We start from the raw sequence: 25,250 nt of genomic DNA, 5'->3' as shown, positions 1-25,250 counted from the left end.
GCCTGTTCTGGATGGAATTACAGTCTTCCTAAAGAATCAGATTTGGAGTTTGTGAGTGTTTTTCAGTTCAGCTTTGTAGATGGATGATCGGGTGTTTGTTCGTTTGTTTCGTTGTTGTTGTTCATCACTTATAGCACATTTAACCAGTGTTGGTTGCTCAGCTGCAACTTTACTTGGAAAAAAACAAGATTTGGCCATATTCATCCATGTGCTGATAGTGTTCACACCAGCGTGCCACAATGTGCTTTACTTGGTGCTGCTGTTCAGAAATTTCAGTTAGGAACCCGCCACTGCCTATTCATTCATTGGCCTAGGAAAACCTGAGCACCTCAAGGACTTTCTGTTCCCTTGTGAACCTGTCTAACTTTAAGATCTTCACCAGAGTACTCCCAAACTAGAGGTGAGGGTGTCATTCCATCTCTGAAAGCCACAAAAGAGCCTCCCTTCTGTGCCTTAAAATCTATTGTGGCAAAAACTACATTCCATTTCATAAAGTTTCAAATCAGCGTACAGAGATAGATAGTTTTCGCTCATGCAAGCAAACTGTTCCATTTTGCCTGTCTCCCTAATTCCTCCCTGCATAGGAATAAGATGATTCACAACTTTTCTTTTTCTATTTTTCTCTGCAGTTACCTTAATTAAGTGCCATTTTAAAAAATCCAAACCCATAACTTTCTAGAGAAGTTATACATTTATTGTGTCTAGACCTCCTCTTCTCCCAGCCTCCTGCCCCTCAGCCCAGTCCTTACAAGCCTAGAAAAATTCATCTCACTTCATGTTTTGCTGGCTGCCTGCCAATTCCTGCCTAGGAATTCTTGTTATAGATTCATTCCTTTTGTGCAGATGAAATTAGTTTGACTGTTCACAGTTATTGAACACACTGGCCATGCGCCATAGACATTCTTTCCCTCAAGGTCTTGAGTCTCCTAGGCATGGGAGCCACAGGTCCTGCAAAAGTCTGTTAAGTGCCTCATAGGTTGTTTCTTGACTGAGCTAAGTTAAAGTATACCAAGGAGACTAAAGCCAAATTATAGGGAGCGGGACAGGCAGGTCACCCTGCAAATGAATAAGGCTGAAGTCTTAGCAGCGCTTAAGACAATTAAGTCATTCCAACTTGATCTCCGTAGTTTGGCTCAACTGGACTGTGTACCCAGCATTCAACAGTCCCAATCTAAATTACTTTATTTGAAAAGGTTTCTAAATTTATTAATCTGTTTCTTTATTGCCCACCTTTTCCTCCAAGGTTCCCCTTCTACTGGTTTAATCCCCACAACAACCCTGTGGGGTAGCTTAGCCTGAGATACAGTGACTCGCCCAAGGTCAGCTAGCGAGCTTCATGGCTGAGTGAAGCTTTGAACCCTGGTCTCTCCCAAGTCTGGCAATCTACCCACTACATCACACTGCCCCTCAATGCATAGCTGTTCCACTGTTGACCTTGGCTCACCACACTGTATAAGAGTGTGTTTCCTGGTAATGACTGAACAACAAATTTTGGGCTCTTATGGAAGTTCAACAGCCTTTCTTGCTCAATATGGAAAAGCATTGGATCATGCATGGAAACTGTGTGTGCCTGCACACCGAGGCAGCACTGGGAGCTTTAGCAGAGTCTGCTAACCTCTTGGTGAGAGTTGGTGGTCTTAATCCAGACATCACTTTCTCCCTTAACATATGATGTATGCCAGTAATGGCCAAGCTTGGTCCTCCAGCTGTTTTGGGACTACAATACCCATCATCCCTGACCACTGGTTCTGTTAGCTAGGGGTGATGGGAGTTGTAGTCCCAAAACAGCTGGAGGGCCAAGTTTGGCCATCACTGATGTATGCTGTCAAAGCTGATGGCGCCAATCTGTGGTTTGGAGAGAAGTGCACATGGGAACTTGCATGCAGCCTGTTGCTCTTAATGTGGCTCATTGTCATATGAATAGAAAATTTACTCATACTTTATTTGTAGACTATCACCATAAATTATATAATGCAGGTTTAAAGGGGGCTTACTGACACTGTTTCTAAAAGAAGTTATTCCTAAAAGATTTATTTCAGATTAAAAAGAAAGACAACCCTAGTTGTTTTAATGCAGCATAACATATATATTAATTAAACTGTATTTCTTAAAAGATTGTGGAAGTTGATTAAAATGTATTGTCGAAAACTCTTTGATGGCTAAAGTAATCTTAAGAGTTGCTCTTAAGATATCTTGGTTTTCTTTTCTTTTTTTAAAAAAATCACATTATGTTTGTATGCCTACTTATATAAAAACTATTTTTTAAAAAATATTGACTTTCAAATTTGTTCTATGATATTTGAAATACAAATCTTTATACAATTCGTCTGAAATGATAGATATTAAGTGAAACTATATTGAGCATTATAAATGTATATATTGCAGTTCCAATAAGGATATATGCTTGATCTTCCTTAAATCAAACTGCTACCAAATCATCTTTTTCTGTTGCCTTTATAAATGCAAAAGCTCATGTTATATGTGCCTCCTCTTTAAAATGAACCACTAAATGAAATGTCCATAGACCACTAGAAGGCAAATGGAAGAAACTACTGATAAAGACAAAACCATGCATGTCAACAACAGCGTTAAAAACTAAATGTATTTAATTAAAAGAGTGAAGTCAATTAAAATCAAAATAGTGCAGCCTGTGCAAATGCTGAAGTAATCATTAGGCCTTGCTGAATAATGGAAGAGTATAGAATTTTTTAAAAGAGAAACAGCAGGGGTGATACATTACACAAAGCAACAATCTACACCAATATGACAATTGAATTACTTCAGCCCCATTAGGCAGGTGCAGAAGAATAATTATCATGAATTTCTCCAATGGAAAGAGGAAAAGAACAAACTTTTTGTTTGAGACAAACTGCTGGGTGTCCCCCCCTCCTCCTAAATGACGAGGAAATGAAATAGCACAGAGTGAATAACAACACTGTGGTTGATTTTTTTTTGGGGGGGGGAATCTTTTTAAAAGCTTAGTTAATGGTAAGATAAAATATGCTGGCAATGAATTCTGAGACTAGGGTTAGTAAAAATAAGCAATGCTAGTGTAAATGTCCGTTTTAATGCATCATGGAAGAGTCTTTGATCAAAACAAAAGGAAAATCAGAAAAGATGTTCTGTAGCTGAATTCAAACATTCTCTCATCCCATGCTTGGACTTTATGTGGTATCTGGTTTCCTAGTTTAGATTCAAAGCAAACTGTGACCTCCAGTTTAGATCCAAGTGAGCAAGCATTCCGTGAAATAGTAGAAAGGGTAAAGGAGTACTGATTTGCAAAATGCAAGGAGGTTCAAATGCTGCTACTGATGCCAAATATAGTTTTCGTATTCTAAAGTTCTCCGATTAAGAAGTAATCTCTGTCCCCATAGACTACAAAAGCAGGTTAGAAGAGGAAGTGAAGAAGCTTCAATGAACAGTTGTCCTGGACAGGAGTCAGTTCTGCTACTGCAATCCACCAACAAGTGGGTAGAAAAGCAAGAAGTCATAAAGAATTCAAAAGATTAGATGCTGGGTGCTGGTAGGCAAGGTGTGCTTATACACTTTAAAGCAAGGGTGACTAACCTCAAGACCAAGTCCCCAATAAATTTTTCTTACCCCCAAACTACATCAGGTTTGACAGCGGCAGAAATAAAATTAAAAATAGACGCACCTCACTCATGGGCCTTTCCTCCAGGAAACACAAATTCCAGCTGCTGACACCCATGCCTACATGCCACCCCAATCTCTGAGTTGTGCCAGATTACAGGGCTCCAGAGTTCATGTTTCCTTTGGAAATTAGGCATGGTGTAGACTGTGGTGTCTTTATGATATACAGTTTATTTACACATATATACAACCTGAGACTACAATAGAGGAGTTCAAAGCACTAACACTCCAAAAGGTTCTTGCTTCTCCCATAGCTGTAGCCTTGGATCCAAACAGACCACAGCCATGGCTCTGACTCTCCACAACTTGCTGCATTTAACAGACTGCAACCTCTAGGTCCCTAGGTCATTTCACCACCACTATTATCCTAATCTATGCTAACTATCTCAGAGCTCATGTGGGGCCCCACCCATATGCTTTTGGCACAGAGTCCCTGCTTTTTTAATGGCTTATTACCTTACCTTTGTTAAGTTAGCGATTATCAGGCTGGCCTGTCTTTTCCAGCACTTGAATCCCTGCTGGATTTGGGGATTCAGGGCACTTGATTAAATTCTAACCCTTTACTGCTTCTATGAATTTAAGGGAGGCTGCCCTCCCCACAAACTACAACAGTATCGAAAACACATAACTAAGATTTTTTTACATAAAACCAAATAATCCTGACTGCTGTCAGACAGTGATAGAAATTCTGTCTTTCAGTCTGCTTGACTGTTCTAAATTTAGTGTGGTTTATACCTCCATGAAATTGTAAGTGTGCAGTTTGCATAGAATGGACACAGCGTGCTGATAAAATCTGACACAGGCAACAATCAACATCATTTTTCAGGAAAGGCAACCTGTTTGAAGGAGAACCTGCCAAAAGAAACATTACAGTAATTAACTCTGATTGACAGAATGCAGTGCACTCTTACATCCTTTAGCAGCTAAAACATCCAGATAAATAAATAAAAGAGAGCTTGATATGCTGCATCGCTTTGGGACCCTGAAGTTGTAGCCAGCATCCACAATCCATAAAGATAATGGGCTGTTCACAACTGAGGTGAAAGGAAGACAACTGGAGCAGAAATTCTTGAGAACATAGCAGGCCAAAAACAGAATTAGCTGCTTTCTTGTAAAGAACAATAATGCATCTTAAAAGAAAGCACATGGGCCTTCCATGCTGCACTGGAAAACAGGAGCTGATAGGGCTTTAACATAGTCAATCCCTGAACTTTAATACTCAGGTTACATTCTTCTGATTTAGCATAGTTACGGCTGGGGCAGGAGAGCAGCACAGTCCGACCAGCTGCATCTGAAGATAAACATGGCTGGGCAGCCAAAGAATGGAGGGGTGGTGGAGTAAAGAGATGGCTGGGTACACCAAGGCTATCATCCTGTGCACACATTTGTGGGAGTAAACACCATTGAACACAGTGGGCCCTACTTCCAAATAAATATGCATAAGCTTTTGCTGCAAGAATGCCAGCTATACCTGTGCAGCCTTTATATCATTGTCCTCCTCACTATATTTGCTATACTCTATGCCTCTTAAATGGAGCAGCAAGAAGAGGTAGACCTTGCTTTGCCCAGGTGGTCCATTCCTCCAGTGACTACTTCAGCTGCCTGGCCACAGGTCTCCTTGCCTTGTGGCCTTTCAGAAACGGAACTTGTGCTGTCCACTTCTCATCAGCAGGGTCAGACAGAGCACGATGCTACAGTGCTGGCATTTAGGCACCTGCTTAAAACTGACCTTGTTCACCCAGGCTTCCCCCGATGGGATGATCCAGTTTTGTCAATGTATTAAGCTGATCTACTGATCTATAACACATTTTGAACTTGTTTTATGAATGTAATTTTATTGTTGGTTTTATGCTGTTCATCACCATGTTCCCTGTCTCCTTAATGTTGGTGGTGCAGAAATGTTTACAAATAAACAATTGAGCTTGATAAATGAATTCAATTTGCCTCTCTTCTTCTCGGCACTGTTCTTTCCAACTTCTTTGTGCACCTGGATCTTTGGAGCAGTTGCATCTCCCTACTGACCCAGCAACTTCCAGGAACTCCTTATCCATGACTTCTCTTACCTGGTGGCTCTTATGACTGCCTCCCTTTTGGACCCTGACAGCTCACCATTCCCCCACCACAGGGGAGGATGCTCAATCCCATGCATGTGTTATGATAGCCAATGCAATAAATAAATCCAACTGAATGCACACAGAGACAGGTGACCAAAGGATCAATTGAGAAGTGACCTGAGGAAAGCATGGTGCCAGAAGTAATTGACAGAGTCATAAAATCAGTATGAGGTAGTTCAGGCAGGCTAGCATTCAATCTCCTTTCCCATGCTACAAAACATTTGGTTTATCCACTTGTCATTTATCTGTATGCCAGGTGTGCATAATTTGCCAATATACTTAAGTAGACCAGCCGAGATCTAAATTGTGTGTGTGTGTGTGTGAGAGAGAGAGAGAGAGAGAGAGAGTGAGTGTGTGTGTGTGTGTGTGTGTGTGTGTGTGTGTGAGAGAGAGAGAGAGAGAGAGAGAGAGAGAGAGAGAGAGATGTTTTTGTTTGCTAGCAGAGCACATATAATTCCAAGTCAGAGCCTTTCATTAATATATGGTGCTTTTCCTGCCATTGGGTAGGCAGTTTTGGGATATGGCAGATCTGTGCATCGAGTAATTTTCTCCAAGTCTACACAAAATATGAACACAAATCTCTACCTTACAAATGTGCCATCTAGTTTTAACAGGCTTTCTTAGCCATTGCAGCACTGTTGAATTCTTTTCCTGCACTTCATAAAGATGTCTGTGCCTGGAATGGAAACCTTTTTCAACTGGACTGGAATCCATGCATAATTTAAAATAATATTCAAATTGCCATAAATTTAAAAGCAAAATATAAAATGTGCTGTATGCTGATATGGGCACAGAAGAAAGATTGACGAATCTGCATTTTTTGCTTCTTTGGAAGTGACTCAGAGGTAGGCAACTTGGGGCACAATCCTTCACAAACATCTGCTGCGCATCCCCAGTAAAGTGATGGGTATTGCACAAGAAAAGAGTAGGGGGGAAATGTGCCTAGAATGATGAGTGTTTGCTTCTAGAAGTATAAGAAATATATTTTTAATCGGTTTCCTATAGGGTTGAGTCGTCAACTGGCTGGAGTCAGGGCTGGGCCATGGGCAGTCAATGGGGAGCTGTTAGCAATTGATGAGCCCCAAGTCAAGACCAAAGAAAGGACCAGGAGACAGGAATGATTAGCAAGCCAGTAGTCAGGGCCAAAGTGGGATGCGGGTGGCGCTGTGGGTAAAACCACAGTGCCTAGGACTTGCCGATTGTATCGAATCCCTGCAGCGGGGTGAGCTCCTGTCTTTCGGTCCCAGCTCCTGCCCACCTAGCAGTTCGAAAGCACCCTTAAAGTGCAAGTAGATAAATAGGTACCGCTTTATAGCGGGAAGGTAAATGGCGTTCCGTGTGCTGTGCTGGTGCAGGCTCGCCAGAGCAGTGATGTCAAACTGGCCACGTGACCCGGAAGTGTCTGTGGACGGCGCCGGCTCCCGGCCTCTAGAGTGAGATGAGCGCACAAACCCCAGAGTCTGTCAAGACTGGCCCGTACGGGCAGGGGTACCTTTACCTTTACCTTTAGTCAGGGCCAAAGGACAGTCAAAGAATACAGGACTGAAACAGAGCTCTGGATTACCTTGCTCAAGGAGGCACTGACTGGAACAGGAAGTTCTCATATACTGTTAAATTTCATGTGCTTTTTTGTGCAAATTTCAATATGTATTTACAATTATAAGTACTTTGATTCATCATTATTATTAAGCCCTAAAATGTTATTTATAATTAAAAGTCACAATATTTCAATCCTTTTGAAAATTCACATAAAATGATGAGTGGAGCCAGGTTTGAAGAAGGGTGTGGGCTTTTTATATTTAAAAGGTTGAGAAATCCTACCTCTTCTAACAGGTCTAAGGATACTGTCCCTAATGGAAAGTGCATTCAGTTCAGGACAAGACTTGAGTCTCCAGATGAAGCATTCTTACTTGGTGTCATGATTGCTAGTTACGTATGCCCAAAAGCAAGGGCAGTGGAAGGTTAAGCTGTTTCCTTTTTTAAAAGGCTTGACAATAATTCAGTGCAAAAGAGAGAGAAATATTGAAAGCTAAATTCAGCACACAGGAATGAAGTAAATTTCTCATGCTGTCTTGGCACTGCTCTGTCATACTAGCCTAAGTCATGATGCTTAAGCTCAGTACTAGATTAAAGGATGAAGTCCTCTATAGAGCAGACCCTCCAAGAGTCCCAATTTTGTCGTGGCAGTCACTATTTTTGGCCAGTTGCCCCGGGGTTCTGTTTGGATTCGGGGTGCCCCACTTTTGAGCTGCGACAGCAGCATCGGAAGGAGGCATGAGGGCTCCTTCCCAAAACCTCATCAGTGCTCAATAAACTTTCTGACAGAGAAGGTTGGACTCTAGGACCCTGCAGAGACCTCAAGCTTTCTGCCCTAGAGGCTGGGAGGCCTCTCCTCTTCCCTCTCCCAAGGCCACAAATTAATAAGGTTAATTTCCTTTGATGACAAAGCCAACATAGCCACTTCACCTTGAGCCTTATTAGAAATGTGCTAGAATGAACTTTTGGGGGGAAGTGTGCTTCCTGGATTTTCTCATCCATAGCTTGAGACAGTTGATGGCATTTAATATATTTCCCATGAACCATAGATAAAATGGAAATCTGATCATTTTGTTTTGGATCACCAAAGGAAGCAAGTGAGGGGGAAAATCTGTAGATTGTATGACTCTCTGGTTTAGGATTCTGTGGTTGATTATAGGACTCTTTGAAGCCCCATGCATTCCAGGCTGAAGATTGAAACTGGGTGGCAGTTAGTGTGGGAGTGAGAGGGCAAGATGGGGGAGGCAGTAACTGCTAGCTGGCTTGTTAAGTGGGAGAGAGAGCAATGTCCCCATGGACAAGAGAAGGCAGTGAGGAGGAGGCACAAGTCAGCTATCTCATGCTCATCTCGAATTTGCTCAGTCTATCAGTATGATAGAGCACCATACTTACTTTAACCCATATGCCACACTGTTCTCCAGATGTATATAGCCGTGCATAGGAACAACACCCATACTATAATTTTGTTAATTCCAGAGCTCAAGGCCAGCCTATCTTAATTCATTCTTTCATTTTATTATCTAGCTTTGTAGACGGCCCTTCATCACTCATAGTGATCCCAAGGCACTTTCCAAAATATAATAAAATAAACAGTAAAGAAACAATCATGTAAACTTTTTTTAAAAAAAATGGAAGAGCGTAAAAATGCTGAAAACAGGAATTTGGTACCATGTTGTTGCTCTATAAAATGCTTAGCAGTGCATGGATTCCCCCCCTGTCCCAGTGCAACTTTTGTTTTATCCTCTGCTGATCTTAATCGTTCTAGTGGTCATCCCAACAAGGTACATGGACATCGAACTGCATAAATAAAGTATTTTTAGTGTTGCAGGTGTATAAATATTTCAGGATGGATACTTTGTTATCAGGATTACTGAAAGCCAAACGGAGGACATAGATGATGCCTTCCTGGAACAGATGGCCAAGCATGCAAAAGGAAGGGAGATAGTAGTAATGGGGGACTTCAATTACCCAGATATTTGTTGGATGTCAAACTCAGCCAAGAGCATAAGGTCAAACAGATTCCTCACTGGCCTTGCAGACAACTTCATTGTCCAGAAAGTGGGAGAAGCAACAAGAGGAACAGCCATTTTAGATCTGGTCCTAACCAATGTTGATGACCTGGTTAGTGGGGTAGAAGTTGAAGGATCATTAGGCGCGAGTGATCATGCTCTTCTGAAGTTTACTATACAGCGGAAAGGAGCAGCCAAGCATACTAGGACTCAATTTCTTGACTTTAAGAAAGCCGACTTCATAAAACTTAGGGAAGTGCTGGGTGAGATCCCATGGACAGTAATACTAAAAGGAAAGGGAGTTCATGATGGCTGGGAGTTTGTTAAGAGGGAGATAGTAAAAGCACAACGTCAGGCAATACCAATGAGACGGAAACATGGAAGGTGCCTAAAGAAGCCAGGGTGGCTATCTAAAGAACTTTTAACTGAGTTAAGATTAAAAAAGGATGTGTACAAAAAATGGAAAAGGGGGGAAACCACCAAAGAGGAATTCAAACAAATAGCCAGCACGTGTAGACACAAAGTCAGAAAAGCTAAAGCACAGAATGAACTCAGGCTTGCTAGAGAGGTTAAAAGCAACAAAAAAGGCTTTTATGGGTATGTTCGTAGCAAAAGGAAGAACAAAGAAACAGTGGGGTCACTCAGAGGAGAAGATGGTGAAATGCAAACAGGGGACACAGAAAGGGCTGAACTCCTCAATGCCTTCTTTGCCTCAGTCTTCTCCGATAAAGAAAACAATGCCCGACCTGAAGAATTTGGAGCAAATGATTCAGCAAAGGAAACACAGCCCAGAATAACTAAGGAGATAGTACAAGAATATTTGGCTAGTTTAGATGTATTCAAGTCTCCAGGGCCAGATGAACTGCATCCAAGAGTATTAAAAGAACTGGCAGACGTGATCTCAGAACCACTGGCAGTCATCTTTGAGAATTCCTGGAGAACAGGCGAAGTCCCGGCAGACTGGAGGAGGGCAAATGTTGTCCCTATTTTCAAAAAGGGGAAAAGAGAGGACCCAAATAATTATCGCCCAGTCAGTCTGACATCAATACCAGGGAAGATTCTGGAGCAGATCATTAAGCAAACAGTCTGTGAGCACCTAGAAAGGAATGCTGTGATCACCAATAGTCAGCATGGATTTCTGAAAAATAAGTCATGTCAGACTAACCTGATCTCATTTTTTGACAGAATTACAAGCCTGGTAGATGAAGGGAACTCAGTGGATATAGCCTACCTTGATTTCAGTAAGGCATTTGACAAGGTGCCCCATGATATTCTTGTAAAGAAGCTGGTAAAATGCGGTCTTGACTATGCTACCACTCAGTGGATTTGTAACTGGCTGACTGACCGAACCCAAAGGGTGCTCATCAATGGTTCCTCTTCATCCTGGAGAAGAGTGACTAGTGGGGTGCCACAGGGTTCTGTCTTGGGCCCGGTCTTATTCAACATCTTTATCAACGACTTGGATGATGGACTCAAGGGCATCCTGATCAAATTTGCAGATGACACTAAACTGGGAGGGGTGGCTAACACCCCAGAGGACAGGAACACACTTCAAAACGACCTTGACAGATTAGAAAACTGGGCCAAAACAAACAAGATGAATTTTAACAGGGAGAAATGTAAAGTATTGCACTTGGGCAAAAAAAATGAGAGGAACAAATACAAGATGGGTGACACCTGGCTTGAGAGCAGTACATGTGAAAAGGATCTAGGAGTCTTGGTTGACCACAAACTTGACATGAGCCAACAGTGTGACGCGGCAGCTAAAAAAGCCAATGCAATTCTGGGCCTCATCAATAGGAGTATAGCATCTAGATCAAGGGAAGTAATAGTGCCACTGTATTCTGCTCTGGTCAGACCTCACCTGGAGTACTGTGTCCAGTTCTGGGCACCACAATTCAAGAAGGACACTGACAAACTGGAACGTGTCCAGAAGAGGGCAACCAAAATGGTCAAAGACCTGGAAACGATGCCTTATGAGGAACGGTTAAGGGAGCTGGGCATGTTTAGCCTGGAGAAGAGAAGGTTAAGGGGTGATATGATAGCCATGTTCAAATATATAAAAGGATGTCACATAGAGGAGGGAGAAAGGTTGTTTTCTGCTGCTCCAGAGAAGCGGACACGGAGCAATGGATCCAAACTACAAGAAAGAAGATTCCACCTAAACATTAGGAAGAACTTCCTGACAGTAAGAGCTGTTCGACAGTGGAATTTGCTGCCAAGGAGTGTGGTGGAGTCTCCTACTTTGGAGGTCTTTAAGCAGAGGCTTGACAACCATATGTCAGGAGTGCTCTGATGGTGTTTCCTGCTTGGCAGGGGGTTGGACTCGATGGCCCTTGTGGTCTCTTCCAACTCTATGATTCTATGATTCTATGATTCTATGATTCTAAGATTTTAGTTTGCCACAGTTGGTACATATATTACAAATTCACGCAGGGGAACTGTCCAACAGAAATATTGTCTGTGGTCTTACAAAGGCCTCAATTTGTCCTTATTTTGGCATGTACCAAAATACCTTGCAGATTTGGCACACACTTATATGCTAACATGGGAGCACTGTTGCATATACGTATATTTTCTTACAGATACCAATATTTCTGGATAGTGGTCTTAATCTGTGATGTGCATCCATAAAAAGTGATGGGTTCAATCACCCTGTTGGTTTCATTATTCTGATGTTTAGATGTCAACAAAGTACCGCATCTAACTGATTAAGCTATATAAAATGCCTGTTTTAATATCTTCATAGGGTATCCTCTTTCCTGTAGTGTAGTTGATGGCTACTGGAGCTGTAAAATATGTATTTTAGAATCAGTACATCAATTTGCAAATGAAGGTTCAAATAAAAGCCCAAACTATAGTAGCCAATTCAATTAAATAAGCATTTGAAGAAAACCATTCTGAAAACAGAGTATGCTTCAAAACTCCAAGGGAAATTGAATGTGCTTGTTTACAGGGCTTCTACAATAACTTTGTCAATGGCAAGTCTAATGGGTTCAAGCCTGACAACCCCAACTCTAGACTATTAAATAATCTAATAATTAAGCTCCCATGTGATCCCAGTCAGGTAAGAACACTAACCTATACAGAGCTGGAAGTGTCCGCTTTCAATATAGACTGTCCTGCCCATTTATCAAAGTGGCCCCCAGTGGGTGGGTTAGAGCATCAAGCCTGATTCCACAATCTACAGCTCCTTAAATTTCAATAATACTAGCTCTGTCTATGTTTTCAATCTTAGTGTTTCAGTATATTGGCTACACTAAGCCTATTAATACTGGGCAAAAAAAGGGAATGGTTCAGAGTCAGGTACCCTAAAATAAACATATGTAGGATATGAAATTTAAATGCTCACATTTTGCAAGGTCCTTATGTTGAAAATGGGGACCTTGCAAAATGAGTCCTCTATTATTAGAGGGTAGCTATCATTGATTTTTGACCTTCCTATGAGAAGTATGCTGCACTTCCTCCATAGTTGCTTAGCTGATCCAATGAGTGAAACTAGGGAAGAGTAAATTTTAAAAGACTTTTAATAAATCATTTAATTAGTTTTCATTTCTCTTACCTGTTCTCTATAAATGAACACATTAAACTGTGAAGGCTTAAGACGCTGAAAAGTCTTTGATGAATATTAGAATAATCTAACAAATTAACCTCAGGATTCAGAAGCATGACACAGTTAGGGAAAATGAATCGGTGCTTATGATAAACGGAATTCCAGATCTTCTGGCCCCAAGGTATCAAGTGGTGAGTTGTGTTTCTTTATGCTGCTCTGCAGCGCAATGGACAGCTCCCCTTGATCTGTCTTTTGCTACAATTTATTCTTGGCGAGAGAGCAATTTGGTACACATGTTTTTTTAATTAGTTTCCTACAGAATTTCTTTAAAAGGCAAAATTGTGGAAGGACCTTTGGTTTCCTTTCTTGCAATTCGCATAATATATTGTGTCGAGCGTGTGTCTGAAACTCTAACCCTTATGCCTGATTTTTAAAGAGCTTTGTTCAAAGTAGTTATTAAACACACATCACAGTGATGTGGCCACTGGGTCTAATTGTGAGGCCTCTCAAAATGTCCTATATAATGAGAGGAGAAATATCTTGCACTCTGCCAATATTATCTTTATTCTGCTCTAATGCTTTCTCTGACCTGAGCTCCGTGATAGTGTATAGCCCTTGCTTGCCAAAGTACACATATTCCCTATCATTGCCACTTAAAGGCTCTCAGGTACCAAGGCTGGAAAAGTTATCCTGTTGAGACCTGATGGTCAGAACAGACACTTTTAGACTAGAAAGACTAATGGCCTGACTCAGTATACGTATAAAGGCAGCTTCATCTACATTTACACCTATGCCTTTATATATATATATACAAACAGATGCACTTTATTCCACTCAAATATCTAATAATGATACACCAGTCCAAGCTACTCATGTCATTTGACAGAAAAAAATGGCATCTGTCTACTTTCTTCCCTCCCATAGGCACATTTGTTCTTAGTTGCATGTCATGCCAAACTCTATGCATGTCTTGAGTACAATAACAATGTAAATTAATGGAGTGAATGTAAGGATTGTATAACACCATGAATAGTATTGCCATTTGAACTACATGGCTCTTATAGAGACATGACTGAAAATTCTGGCCTTTTCTTGAAATCACCCTTGCAAGGATATTCTGCTACTAGACCAAATAAGACTATCTTAAAACTACTTTCCAACCCATTGCTTCTTTCCTGATCTGATCCTGAATTGACCATGGTTGTCTCTTATCTTTCTGGCATCTCTATAATAATTAAATTTTGAAAACTTGACTGTCCTAAATCTTCCTTTAGCATTTCTGCTACAGCAGATTTTCCTGGATCTTTCTACTTCCACTCTGAATTCCATTTCAGTTTATCAACACACTTCATATGAGTGTGATATACAACACTGAACATGGTACTCTCAAGTAAGGTCATGTTAGTAAGTACTACTATTATTTCTTGAAGATTTGATATGACGTTTCCATTTATACAGTTGAATAGGAATATCTGCTGATCTCATAACTGCTAAATCTGCCAGGGCTGCTGCTTTGCTAATTGTTTATCATCCTGTAAGTGGGTTTGTGGGGTTTTTATTAAACAAAAATATTTGTAACACTTCTGTCCTTTTTAAATGTCATTTTTAATCAGCCCATTATTCCAACTTATTAAGGTAAATCTGTCTCTTTATCCTGTCTTCTATTAGCTAACCTTCCCAGTTTTGTCTTATTGTGAGTTTAGTAAGTGTGGTACATTTATCCAAGTTAGTAATGAAAACACTATTCTGGGATGACCTCAGTGGGATCATTTTTAATATCTCCTTACAGGCTGATGTTGAGTCATTCATTATTACACTATTTAAAAACACACACACAAAAAAACACACCAATTGTCTATTCACCTTTTGATAGTTAATTCAGAACAGTTTTGTCTCTGGCTTTATCCATAATTGTGTCCACTTCTTGCCCCAGGTCCCCCAGTACTGGTCACTGACCATAGTAAAGAGATTGAATGGTTATACCAGGGAGAATGCAGCTCTTGACAGGGGAAAAAAAGGTTGCCCATCTCTGCTCTATGATTCCCACCCCAACCCCCAACCCCAGGGCCAGAAATCATATCAGCTGGTTTGTTGTTTATGGGGCTATTTTTGTTCAATTTTTGAAGCTTGACCCTGTAGCAATAATAAAGGACACCCTTTGGTGAAGTTCCTTTGAAACTGAAGCATATGCGTTATGGGTCTGTTTGCTCTTCACCATCTTCTGAAGCTATTGTGTTGCACCATGAATCTTTTAAATCTAATAGTGTGTATTTCAAAAATTTCTCCAGCTGATTCCTCCAGGTGGAATATAATTAGGCCACAATGACTTGAATTTTCAAGTACTTTTTAATATGCTTCTTTGTTATCTTGATCTTAGTTCTCCTGTCTTTGTTGTTCTGGTAAATTGCTAGCTGTCATCTTAGCTTACCTTGACTGCTTACACACTTTGTATGACAAAAGCAAAATCCCAATGTCAAATAAATATTCCAGATTCACAGATAACAAAACATAATAAAATACAGAGACATTTTTGGCATCTCCCTTGAGCATCTTGCAATGTTTAGCTCTGTCCCTGTAAATGCTACCCAAGTAATTTTCACCAAAGATAACTCCAGCTACAGGATTTCTGCAATTGGACTCCCATGCTTTCCTAAAGCACAGTAGATCTAGGATAGAAATCCAAAGCTGCTGTATACAAGGTCAAATTGCATATCTACAGATATCTTCCCTATTACCTTATACCAGATCATTTCCACTGGAGATGTCAGTGACATCTGCATGATACATTTAGAGCAGTACCATAACACTTTTAACAGCCATGGCCTCCCCCAAAGTATTCTGGGTACTGTAGGTGCATGGAGAGTTGTTAAGAGACCCCTGTTTCTCTCCCTCCTACAATTCCCAGAGTCCCCTTGGAACAGAGATTGCTTGTTAAACCACTCTGAGACTTGTAGCTGTATGAGGGAAATGAAGGGCTCATCACAAAACAACTAGCTAAAGTTCCCTGGATTCTTTGAGGGGGAACCATGACTATTTAAAGTTGTATAATACTGTACTGCTTTAATGTATGGTGCAGATGGGGGGGGTCTAAATCTGGGATCTTCTGCATGCAAAGCATGGGTTGTAACACTGAGTTCTGGTCACTCCTTTTTCAATATTAACCCCCAGCTCAATATTAATATTTAGTTAGTATGCAATTTGTTAATTTTTTAAAAAAAATAGTCAGGAAATTCAAGCTGTTTTTCAGTAGACACAGATTAATAACCAGGAACATTTATGTAGGGTTATACTAGAAATATCTGGTGCTGTTTGCACATTATGTGTATATGTGTACAGTTGTTTGTGCAAATGACTACACACTTGTTGAATTTAAATGTCAGCACCAAGAACTGACTCCTCAGAAATATGGGGTACAGCTTATTGTAGATATTAATATTGTACAGTGACTGGGTGTGTAAAAGCTGTCTCCTTTTGGAATGAAGCATTGTCTAGACCCATTAGATATGGTTCAAAACTTTACTTGCAGAACATTCTTCAAAACAGAACAAAAACATCAAAGATACATTCAAATAATTTCATACAAGATTTTGTGCAAGTCCAGCACAGGCTCAGCATCTTAGAAATAAAATAAACTTTGAGCTGACAAACATAGCTCTATCTCTCACAGGCTCTATTGCCTGCATTCCAGCCCCTAAGGCTTTGCAGCTCTTAGAGAAGCCTGAGAACAAAGACTTGAGGCGACTCCCTGTCAAAATACCTTTGTCACTTGATCTAAGGTTAAACACTCACAGGTTAACTACTAGAGAACAACAACAGTTAATTATCCATCAAGTTGCTCAGAGATCCCTTTTTGCTCTTCTTTAGCTTTCATGGAATCTTCCAGCAATACACAAGCATTCCCATTTCAGTGTCAATTAAACAATTACACTTAACAAAACTTGGGTGTACAGCTATACTCATGCTGAATGTATTCATGTGTTATTGTGTTCAGTTTTCTTATTTTAAGGACACTTTCTGCATAGGGGGGCATTATCAATGGCCTTCATCAATCTATTTACCCTATTGTTATATGTGATGACATGCCCTGTAATCAATGTGAAGAATGCTCCACCATCCTCTAAATAAAGTTTAATAATTTATTTGCAGCCCACCTAAAGCATCATACCCTTGGTTAATATTTGAAAGGGACCGAACTCTCTAAGGCAAGTGAGAAAGTTGCAAAGAGCTTTTGCTTGCTGTTTTCCACTTTTCATTCCATTGATATTTCATGAGTTTTGGGATGGTATAGTTTCAAAATAAAAATTGAGACATGGCTCGATATTGGAGAGTTTGGGGAAAATGTAATGGCTTGGGTTAGCCCTACAGATCCTCTATAGCAAGAAAGTTGTAAATATTAAGATGTATGTGAAGAAAAGAAAAGAAAATGCTTCCTGCTAGCATCGTAAGGCATTGAGTAAGCAGTCATATGTGTCATCATGTCCCATCAATCAGAGCCTGACACAGAAGAAAGATATTCAGAGGAGGAAACTGATTTACTAGGGATGCTAGTACCTTGCAGTCACTGCTGTAGCTGTAGATGCCGGAAGGAATTGACACTACCTGGTAGGTACTCGGCAGCAGGTGGGGGAGTTAGGAAATCAATCAGAAGTTCTCTTACTGTAATATATAGTTTGGCCCTGGTTGTCCAGTCATTTCTTTGAAGCCCCACTTGAAAATGTGACAGTGAGTAGAGCTAAATGTGGCACCGTATCCTCCTTAGTAGAAGAGATAAGGTAGTTCCATACTTCCTTTTTTTCACTCCTTAATTGGATGAAAAGTAGAGAGCTAAAATTCAGTAGGGGATAATGACTTTTTTTAAAGCTCAGGTGATCCTCAGACTTCCAACTAGTGAATGTTTCCTTAATTCTAGTTGTTTCCAATGTAGTGGAACAAAAATGAGCAGCATAAAAAAACACGAATAACCAATTGATTATTCAGAAGTGACATTTCTTTGGCTAAATACTGGTTGGACTCCAACATAGTGCTCAATCTTTCATTCCACCAGCTCAATGATTTCTCCTTGTGGAATGGCACATTCTACCCCTCCCTCATGTGACCCCTAAATCTGCCCCAAACTTCTCCAGCAGATTATGGGGATGGCATGGTGGGGGAGGGCAGTCCCACTGTACAAGCTGAAATCCTTGTGCTGATGGGGCACAGTAGTTGAATACTGCCCACAATTCTCCTCTTTATGAATGTTCTGGGTGTGTAATTTGAACATTCATTCGTTCAGCAATACCTCAGGTACCTCAGGTTAAGACCTTAATTCATTCCGGAGGTCCATTCTTAACCTGAAACTGTTCTTAACCTGAAGCACCACTTTAGCTAATGGGGCCTCCTGCTGCCACCACACCACTGCTGCGTGATTTCTGTTCTCATCCTGAAGCAAAGTTCTTAACCCAAGGTACTATTTCTGGGTTAGTGGAGTCTGTAACCTGAAGCATTTGTAACCCAAGGTACCACTGTACATTGAAGGCAAAAGGCTTTAAGGGCTTCTGGAGCTAATGGAAAATGTATGAGTAGGATGTCATCTGGAGAATCCCACTAGTGGCAGGAGTGGCCTAGAGGATCTCAGTCTGAAAGGGAAGCCATGATTATGATTCAAGAGCAAAAAAAATTAGACTGGTATAGAAGTGAAGTGGAAGAATGGAAGGCAGAACAAGAACTTGGCAGAGAGAGATAAGGAGGAAAGATACAAAGAGGAAAAGGAAAGATGTCTAGAAAATAATAATGAAAAGATGCAAGAAGATCAGCAGTACCAGCCAAAAAGTCTGAGAGGCTGGAAAAAGAGGAGTTGTCTTTGCTGATGTCAGTACCTCCTTGACAGAAAGCTGAATCAGTCACTGTGATGGCCTGGGAATCCAATTCAGAGGCCGAACCGGAGGAACTCCAGCCTGCACAGGAGTCCCCGGCTCCAGGGCCGGCTGAGCTGGGGCAGGGCCTTGACTCTGAGGCACCTGCACCTGTGCCGGATCCTGAGGAGCAGGCACCAGGTGAATCCACTCTGGCTCCGGAGGTGGTTGAGGACTTAGTGTCTACAGGTGAGTCTCCCCCTGGGTCCAGTAACCCTTCAGCCTCTCCTGAACTGCAGAGGCTCAGGGCAGAGAGGCGGAGGGAACTGGTTTCCCCCAGGAGGAGTGCTCGCCTTAAGGCCAGGAGAGGTGGGTCTCCTGGGGGCCGGGGCCGCCCCTGGCCTCAGAGAAGATAAAGGCCAGTCAGCCCGGTCCCAGGTTGTGGGAGCAACGTTGTTGATGAGCTGTTTCGGCCAGCATCCAGTCCTGTTCCCCCAGAGTTCCTGCCCTTGCCCGGCTCCTCGCTGTGGACCCTGCTTCGCCCGTGGAGGACTGTCTGCCGACCCTCGACTCAGGTCCTGGACCTCGCCCCACGGTAACCTCCCCCCTGGACCAGCACAGTCACTCTCCACCCCTGAGAGTACCCTCAAATGGGAAAGACCCTTTTCTGCTGGGCTGCTGCTAGTCAGAGCATGCTGGGTTAGCCGGGCTAAATAATCCGACAGGGTATAAGCCCTGAGCACAAGCAGCACCTAGTGTTGGTTCAGGTGCTAAACTAGGGAGCTGTTCACCTCACAAGAGTCTAGAAATGTCAGAGACTGGCTGTATGTGGAGTAGTGGGAGGCGCTAGCCAGAGAACTCCCCAGGGAAGCCTCAGAAGAGGAAGGATCAGAGCCAGGGAAATGGTGGTGGGACACTGAAGAAGATCAGAGGATGAAGGGGGACAGAATGGTGGGATGCTGAACATGCAACAGGCTTGAGTGAGAGAGAGGAAGAGGAAGAGGAAGAGGCACAGATTGTCAGTTCTGGCAACTTTTTTACCAGGGTCAGTCTTGCCCATAGGTTTCTCTGTTTGTATTCTGTTTTCTTGAATAAAGAATCAACTTCACTACTCGTCTCTGAGTCTCCATGTCCAGTGCTGACAAGAAGAGACTGAGAGGCTTAAATCCTCATTTGGGGGAGGGCCTGAGCAAATTGATAGAGTCCTAGGTTCAGTCCTTGGCATCTCCAAGTAGAAATGGGGAATATTCCTTTCTAAATGCAGAGCCACTGACAGTCAGTTTAGACAATAGACGGCTCAATTGTCTGAATCAGCATATAGCAGCTTCCTGTGCTGACTCTGTCTCCCCCAGGTCCCAAAGTGTTGCTTACATTTGGTTGCTGCAGCTACCGGAGTGTAGAAAGACCAGGGGGTGTTATTAGTGATCTTGATGTATTATGCTGGCATTTGTATACCGCCTTTCAGAGAAAGCCCATGAACAGCATGTTAAAACCATACAGTTCACCCCAAAGCTACAGTCTATAAATATTGCATCAGCAGCCATTTGAAACAATGCAAAAAAAAATCATATATTAAATCAATGTAGCTAAAAATAAGACACCAACATAGAAGCAATTTACCGTATTTTTCGTCCTATAGGGCGCACCGGCCCATAGGACGCACCTCGTTTTTTTTGGGGGGGGATGAATAAAAAAAAATTAGTCCCCCCACCCGCCGCGGCTGCCGCCCCAAGCCTTGCGCACACCTGCCCGAAGCACGGGGCACCCTCCGGAGGGCTCCGCGTGCTTCGGGCTGCAGGCTGCCGCCCCAAGCATCGCGCGCCCGGCGGGACCTCCCGCCGGGCGCGCGAGGCTTGCAGACACTCGCCCAAAGCACAGGGAGCCTTCCAGAGGGCTCCCTTTGCTTCAGGCGACAGGCTGCCACCCCAAGTCTCTCACGCTCGGCGGGACCTCCTGCCGGGCGCGCAAGGCTTGCGGACACTCGCTGGGGCTGCAGGCTGCTGCCTGCAAGCCTTGTGAGCCCGCGGGAACTCCCGCCGGGTTTGCAAGGCTTGCGGATAGCTTCCTGAAGCCTGGAGAGCGAGAGGGGTCGGTGCGCACCGATGCCTCTCGCTCTCCAGGCTTCAGCGAAAGCCTGCATTCGCCCCATAGGACGCACACACATTTCCCCTTCATTTTTGGAGAGGAAAAAGTGCGTCCTATGGGGCAAAAAATACGGTAAATATACAGAGCATAGACATGTTAGCTGAAAGCTGCTTGAAAGCAGGTTTTCATACCCCACTGACAAACAACAGTTATTTCTATATACACACACCATTAAATTTTATATTGCTTGTGTATTTGATTATATCATTTCATTGTAGTATTGAATTTGACTTGTTGAATTTGTTCTGTTTGAATTAGTTTAAGTTTGTATTAAAAATGTGTGTTTTTTCTGTATTTTGATATTTGATATCTATTGTCATCCACTTTGGGCACAGTCTACTGTGAAAAGGGGGTGTTTCAATTAAACTAAGCAGTAAAAAGCCCCCACTGTTTCAAAGATATCTTTAATAGTAGTCATTAATAGTGGGTGTAGGCCCACATTAGTCACAATCAGCATTGACCCACAGAAATCAATACATCCATTTCAAAAAGTTTACTTTGAGTATGACTTTGTTGGCTATCATCCATTATTTTTATATCTTAAAGTACTATTAGAGCATATAACATCTTTTTTTACAGAGCAAATGCAAAGCTCAGTCGGTTAAAGCATGGTGCTGATAATGGCAAGGTTGCAGGTTTGATCCCCATATGGAAAAGCTGCATATTCCTGCATTGCAGGGGTCTGGATTAGATCAGTGTTTCCCAAACTTGGTTCTCCAGCTGGTTTTGGACTACAACTCCCATCATCCTTGGCTAGCAAGACCAGTGGTCTGGGATTATGGGAACTGTAGTCTGAGACCCAAGTTTGGGAAACACTGGGATCCTCAGGGTTCTTCCAACTCTACAGTTCTATGATTCTTTTCATTTTGCACAGGGGTTTCTGTAAAATGGAGACTGCTACTGAAAAGGCCCTTTGTCCAGTGCCCACTAATCTACTTGGTCTTAAAGCTGGGCCAGAGCACAAGGTCTCTAATGCCAATCTCAAAGGACAGGCAAGTTCATACCAATAAACTGGGTCCAAACATTTTAGGGCTTTAAAGGTAAAAAACCAGTACTTTGAACTGGGCCTGGAAATGCATACAACTGTTGCAGCACCAGGGTGTGACAAACTAGTCCCTTGAACACCCTCATGGCCTCTTCGAAGATAGTTCCATGTAGTGTGAATTGCAGCAGGCTACAGCATGCATGACTAAGGCTGGGCCAAGGCATATTGAGCGTTAGTGACATAGCAAGTGCCATTTTCTAAAACACCCAGTGCTGAGATGTCACTACAAATTTCATCTCCCTGGGTTATGCCTCCTTTAAAGTTGTATATCTCCCTTTCAAAGGTTACAGTGACCACACCATGGAATGCCCCAAACACATCTGCTAAGCAGCTGATGAAGAGACCCAAGGTCTGAGCGATACCTACATTTCCCGATCCAGTTACTGAATAAAAATAGATAAACATTTCAGCACACTGTAAAGAAGTTTTTGGATAAAGATTCAGTCTCTGCGAGAAGAGTTGAAATGTCCTTTTTGCAAGGAGAAGCTGCTTATCTTCAATTCATTTGAGAATTGTCCCCTATGATATTATCTAAAGTGCTACACTTCGCCTACCTTGGGCGGCGGGGGGGGGGGTGTATTTTCCCTTTAATCAGTAATTTCAAAGGAATGGGAAGATGCCTAAGCAGGGGTGCTGCTGAATACAACCTGGGTTATCTAGATACATATAAATGGATCAACAATTCCCTTTCTTCTAAGCAATTTAGGAGAGGGGAATCAAACAAACCAGAAGCCTTTCTGAATGGTTGCATTTCTTGAAATATAGAACATTACCAGAGAAAGTCATACCTTTGGGAACGGTATTCCCCCACCCCGTGCACAGGAAAAAAATCTTTCAGACTTCAGTGAGCCAGATTTTTTTAATAATAAAGTCTGAGATTCACCTGTTTTTGATTTGCTTATTTTTTCATAATATATTTTCCAATGATCCCAGGATAGTGTCTGTGGGGAATATCCCATGTTATCTTCACAGTAATCCTGTGAAGTTGGTAGGCTAAGTTAAGGATGAAGTTCATTCTGCCATCTTCAAGACAAGGAAGGAGTTTGCACCCAGTTTTTCCTCAATCAGAATCTAGCATTATTTTAACTACTCTCCAGTCAGCTCTCCCACAGCCTTGGTTTATCCCAAAGTGGACTTTTCAGTTTATATCAGTTTATATCAATGTATTTAGAGAAACTCAAAGGGCTATTTCTAAAGTCCTCCTAAATTTTCTCACAGACTCACAGTGGTAGTATGGGGAGCGGGGATCACCAGAAGGACAAAGCATTTTTCTGGGGAGATGAGCTTTATGGATTTATAAAAGGTAGGGGGCAAGTTGAGGGGGGTGTCATGGACTGGTTGGATACAAAGGTACGGTAGAAGGAAGTAGCTGAGGAACCACCAAGGGAAGAAGGCTCAGAGCCTGGGGAATGGTGGTGGAACAATGATAAGTGGTCAGAGGGAGAAGATGGGGAAGAGGAAGTGTGAGAAGCTAAAGACGTAACAGGGCATGGTGAGCTGGCAGAGAGAAGTCATTCAGCCATTCATATACTGTACATTTAAGGCACATGGCTCCACAAAGTATGCTGGGAACTGTGGTTTGCGAAGAACATTGGGAATTATAGCTCTTGTTAGGGTTGAACTATAGTTGCCAGGATATTTTGGAGTGCGGAATGTGCTTTAAGTGTTCTTTCACTGTTTGGTGTATACACAGCCAGAGATTCTGTTATGTGACAAATTATAAGGATTGACAACAACAGTGACAAGGTTTTTTGTCGAGTTGCAGCTCGGCATCCAAAGAAAAATCAGTCTCACACCATGATAGGTTCCGAAATATGGCTGCTCCTAGGGCTAATGCAGCACAGCTTTTATTGTGTGAAATCAGAAAGATACAAAATACAAGCCAAGCAATTTGTTCTAGCCAGCAGATAAGGACATTCGCACTAGACTATGCGAGCATCAGGCCATGCTACGTTAGCCAATCATATAGGACAGCACGAGCTGTTCACGCGCTGTTCATGCTCCAAGGATGCTTCTAGCTATGAAATCACCCTGCAACAATAAGAACTTTGCTCATGCTCTCATGTACAAGCAATCATTTTCCCAAGATGGACAATTAGGAACAACATCTTCATCACAGAGATGCAACCAAAATTTTACCTAAAGCCAGTGTGGAGTAGTGTTCATACTCATGTAAAGTATACAATGAGTTTTAAGTAAAGCTGGAAGCATTTTGACAGAAGCACACAAAATCCCCAGTGTTCCATACAGCTCTAATTTGTCAATGGATTCACTAGAAAGCAAAAATCAAAGCAAATCTGGAGCTCACCTCAGCTCCTTAGTGTAATGAACTGGTAGGACAATGGTAGAAGGAAGAGGATCCCAGGGAGGGGTGTGGCTAGGACTGTGACAAGCAGGGGATGGAAAAGTAAGTACTCACAGGGTGACCAAGGATGGTGAGGGGATGGAGGTCAGTGCATAGAAACCAGAGCAGCAGAACCCATCACCAGAGCCAGAAGGGACCCTGACCCCATGAACATAGCAGGCATTGTGGCACAGGGAGAGGCAGGTGGGGCTGAGGCCAGCAAGGGCCCACAGCCCAGTTCACTAGCTCTGGGAGGAGGGGTGTGATGCCTCAGCTGGAATAGGCTTAGAACAGGTGAGGGTCACATGCTTCATCAAGCCCAGATGTTGCAGTCCGCAGGCAAAGTACAGAAAAGGAAGCAGAGCTGAGGTGCTGTATCTGTTCAACTGCCCATATTGATGGACCCTGGCTTAGATGCTCCTGGACCTCCATGGAACTGTGCTTTGGGTTTGACTCTGGACTGTATTCTGACTGCTAAACTTCAGACTTGGCTACTTGGATTGACCTTGGACTGCATTTCCTTAGGACTATGGATTTTGAACTTTGCTTCTTGCTTCTGTGGTTTGACCCCTGGACTTGGACCTTGGACTTGACATACTGACTTGCTGCCAGGTAGACCACGGGGTAAGGATACTTAGGAATTTTGGTGAAAGAAATCAAGAGTTTCAAGTGATTTTTCTCACTTATCTATAATTTACTTTGTGATCAGTTTGAGATACTGGTGGGACATCTAGGAGGAAGCACTGGCAATCGATTTGTCTCCTTACATACTGTATTTTTTACCTTTCTTTTCAGACAGTTATGATCTCCCACAATGAATCACAATAATAAAGAAAATGAACAACAGACTCAGCCATCAGGCTTACAAACTAAAAATACAAGATACACAGGGGAAGGGATGTGGAAGGGAAAGGCAGAGGAGGAAGATCAGTTTTCCAAGGTCGGAAGTAAGTGGTAAACATTTATATCTAATTCAAGCCAGACTCATCTTGCCTTTCTTGTGCTCTTGCCTGTATAACTGT

At 42.3% G+C, this 25,250-nt stretch overlaps 1 long non-coding RNA gene across 3 annotated transcripts in view; it reads left to right on the top strand.

The window, feature by feature from the left end:
- The window catches only part of LOC308593134, a 242,246-nt gene that overhangs the window by 141,603 nt on the left and 75,393 nt on the right, over window positions 1–25,250 (top strand). For all 3 annotated transcript variants that reach the window (XR_014010767.1, XR_014010768.1, XR_014010769.1), the window contains exon 4: window positions 25,024–25,175. This is a non-coding gene — a long non-coding RNA (uncharacterized lncRNA). The remainder of the gene's footprint in view (window positions 1–25,023; window positions 25,176–25,250) is intronic.

Source organism: Podarcis bocagei (assembly GCF_964188305.1).
Source record: "Podarcis bocagei genome assembly, chromosome: 8".
Classification (NCBI taxonomy): domain Eukaryota; kingdom Metazoa; phylum Chordata; class Lepidosauria; order Squamata; family Lacertidae; genus Podarcis; species Podarcis bocagei.
This window is presented reverse-complemented; position numbering and strand designations above follow the sequence as displayed.